Source organism: Poecilia latipinna, unplaced genomic scaffold, assembly GCF_001443285.1.
Source record: "Poecilia latipinna isolate Pla-1442-1.1 unplaced genomic scaffold, P_latipinna-1.0 Scaffold16, whole genome shotgun sequence".
Classification (NCBI taxonomy): domain Eukaryota; kingdom Metazoa; phylum Chordata; class Actinopteri; order Cyprinodontiformes; family Poeciliidae; genus Poecilia; species Poecilia latipinna.
Genome location: NW_015112632.1, coordinates 762,755 through 766,540, shown reverse-complemented (window position 1 = coordinate 766,540; position 3,786 = coordinate 762,755).

Sequence of the window (3,786 nt, the reverse complement as noted above, 5' to 3'; positions counted from 1 at the left end):
GAGCGCTGTCCTGGAGCAGAAAACCACCGCCCTGGAGAAGGAAAAGACGTTCTTGGAGCAGATGAGCGCTGTCCTGGAGCAGAAAACCACCGCCCTGGAGAAGGAAAAGACGTTCTTGGAGCAGATGAGCGCTGTCCTGGAGCAGAAATGCACTGTCCTGAGGCAGAAAAACAGCACCATGGAGCAGAAAAACACCACCCTGCAGCAGAAAAATAACACCCTGGAGCGGATAAACGCCACCCTGCTGCAGAAATGCACCACCCTGGGACAGGAAAATACTGTCTTGGAGCAGAAAAACATCGACCTAGAGCAGGAGAATGCTTCCCTGAAGATGGAGAACGCCAGCCTGGAGCAGAAATGGATAACTGTGGAAAATAAAAACACCACCCTGGAGGAGGAGAACGCTGCCCTGAAGCTGGAAAGCACTGCTCTGGAGCAGAAAAACACCGACCTAGAGCAGCTCAATGCTGCCTTTGAGGTGACAAACGCCACACTGGAGCAGGAGAAGACCGACCTGGAACAGAGAAACACTGCCTTAGAGCAGAGAAACACCACCTTGGAGCAAATAAAGACCGCCTTGGAGCTGACAAATGCTGCCCTGGAGCAGGATAATGCCGCTCTGGAGCGGGAGAACACCGCCCTGGAGCAGAAATGGATTACTGTGGAAAAGAAAAACACCACACTGAAGGAGAATGCCACCCTGAAGCTGGTAAGGACTTCTCTGGAGCAGAGAAACACCACCCTAGAGCTGGAGAATGCTGCCTTTGAGCTGACAAACGCCACCCTGGAGCAGGAGAAGACGGCCCTGGAACAGATAAACACTGCCTTGGAAGAGAGAAACACCATCTTGGAGCAATTAAAGACCGCCTTGGAGCTGACAAATGCTGCCCTGGAGCGGGAGAACGCCACCCTGGAGCAGAGAAGTACCGCCTTGGAGGAGAGAAGCATCACCTTGGAGCTGAGAAGCATCGCCCTGGAGCGGAACAACACCACCCTGGAGCGGAACAACACCACCCTGGGGCGGAACAACACCATCTTGGAGCGGATGCACACCCAACTGGCGGAGGAAAACAACTACCTCAGCCAGGCAAACAACATCTTGGAGGAGGAAAACAACTCCCTGAAGGTCATCCTGCAGCAGAGAAGCATCACCTTTGAGCAGGAAAAAACCGTCTTGGAGCGTATAAACACTGACCTGGAGCTTCAAGTGAAAAAGCTGAATCATAGGCTGAGGAACAGACAGGAGCAGCAGAACCAGCAGCCATCTGAAGAGGAAACCCATGAAGACAGCCAGTCAGTTTCAGACCAGCCAGAGTCGGTTTCAGACCAGCCAGAGGAGCAGCCATCTGTTTTCAGACGTGCGGTCAGAGGCTTCTCCAATACACTGGTGAAAATGTACAAAACTGACAATCTCAGGTACTGGATTGAACTATGGTACTTCTAAATAAAGAAGTGTCATGAGGCCTCCACACTTTATGCTTGATTGTCGGTGGCAGAAAAGCTTGAGGACAGCAGGACTGCGGTGTCAGGGGAGCTTCACACTTGGGGGCTGATCTCCAGAGCTTTGTTGTGAGTCCTGTCGGTTTCCCGACTGACTTCCAGGGCTTCGTGGTGAGTCCCGTCGGTTTCCCGACTGACTTCCAGGGCTTCGTGGTGAGTCCCGTCGGTTTCCCGACTGACTTCCAGGGCTTCGTCGTGAGTCCTGTTGGTCTCCCAGGGTTTTGTTGCATGTCCCGTCGGCCTCCGGAATCTTGTCTTGGGTCCCATTGGCCTCCTGGTTCCTGCTCTGCCGCCGGCAGGTATTTGCTCGACTGCCAGTGTCGCAGGTCCCATCGGCCTCCCAGCCAGGCTCAGGAGGTCGGCTGGGAGGTCGGCAGGACCAGCTACAAGGTTCAGAAGCTCGGTCAGGATGGGACACATCTCCAGCATCCCCAAGGTTCCCGCTCTGCCGCCAACGTCCACTATGATACTTGCTCCGCTTCCAGCACCCTCCAAGGCTGCTGTTCGCCAGCATCCTCCTCAGATTCTTTTGGTGTTCCTTAGTTGTTTCCATTTAATTCTGTTTCTGTGGAAAACCACATCTGTTCTTCATTGGTAATTCTAATTATGTTTATTTCTTGTTTCTAGTTATTTTCCTTTATTCTAGTTTAATTAGGTTCCTTTAGTCTCCTTACTCCTTTGTGTTTGTATTTTGGTTGTTTCCTGTTGTGTAATCTACCCCCCTTTCCTTTGCCACTTTCTCTATCCCTTCACAGTCGGCTTCCACTCCCTCCACTCACACCTGCTCATCAGCCCAGGTCCTGCACAGTGGTGCACTTGGTAGCCCTGTTGCCTTGCAGCAAGAAGGTCCTGGCTTCAATTCCCAGCCTCGGGTCTTGGGAGTTTGCATGTTCTCCCAATGCATGCGTAGGTTCTCTCCGGGTACTCCGGCTTCCTCCCAAAGTCCAAAAGCATGACTGTTGGGTTAATTGATTTCTGTAAACCCATTCTTAGGTATGGATGTGTGCATGCATGGTTGTTTTGTCCCATCTGTCTCTGTGTTGCTGGTGACCTGTTCAGGGTGTACCCCGCCTCCTGCTAGAGATAGGCACCAGCACCTCTCCTGACCCCACTAGGGACGGTGGTGTAAGAAAATGGATTGATTGATCATCCCAGGTCTTTTGTCAAGTTCACAACCTCTCCAGTATTTAAGCACCTCATTGTTAGTCGTTAGTTGCCGGTTCGTCTCGTCACTTTTCTCATTTCTCCCTGGTTTCCTTGTGATCTTTCCGTGTCTCCAGTTTGCCTTTGTTTTTCATTTTATTTGTTCCCTGGATTTTTTTTTTCATTTTTGTAAGTTTGATTATTCGTTTTTTCATGTCTCTCACCTGGTGCACTTGGGTCCATTTATAATACAACAGGGTTTCCCCCAGAAAACTTGCTAAGGTGGTCGGGGCGCTGAGGTGGTCCACCGTGTTTTTGTATTAAAGATGCTAAGTAGACAGGAAAAATAAAAATATTACTCAGTAATTATATGTTCCAGGAAAACAGCGTCAGTGAAATGCTATTTAAATCCACAACTAGTCTTAAAAACAACTCATCAAAAAATACAATTAAAATGAATATAAATTATTTGCACTTCTGTTTAATCCAAAATAAGTCAGTGGCTCCAGAAGGCCCCTAGGGGCCCCATAAATGCTGATATTTTAACACTGACCACAGATATTTAAATGTAACATTTGTTTATTGAGATTATCAATGCCACTAAATTTGATTTAATGGTTTCAGCATACATAAATTAAACTATTTAAATTGTTTAACATTTAAATGTAAGATTTTAAGGAGCTGGCAAGTTTACTTTGTAAAAGTTGGAGTCTGGAATCTGGAGACAAAGTGGCTCTTTGGCTTACTTATTATATCAAATGATGAAATATTGCTCTGTTTTGTTTTTCATTTTATTCTTTTTCAAGTGTTGCCATGAAAAAACACTGACTAACCTGGCCCCTGTGGTAAATCTGCTCTAGAACCAGCCTCCAAATCCAACTCCTTATTTATATAAATAGTTTGGTAATACTCTGTAAAATATCAGAATGTTCACATAACTTTTATACTTTTAGTTGTCTGAGGACACATTTAGAATATTAAATCAGGTGTTATGATCAGTTACTCAGTGGTTTACCAAATACTTTTTACACTGGCTTAATTAAGCATATTTAAAGTATACTACTCTGATTGGCGTACAATTTTGGGGTACTCTAACCAACGATGCATGAATGATTGCTCTATGGATCACTTCTTAAAGACAAA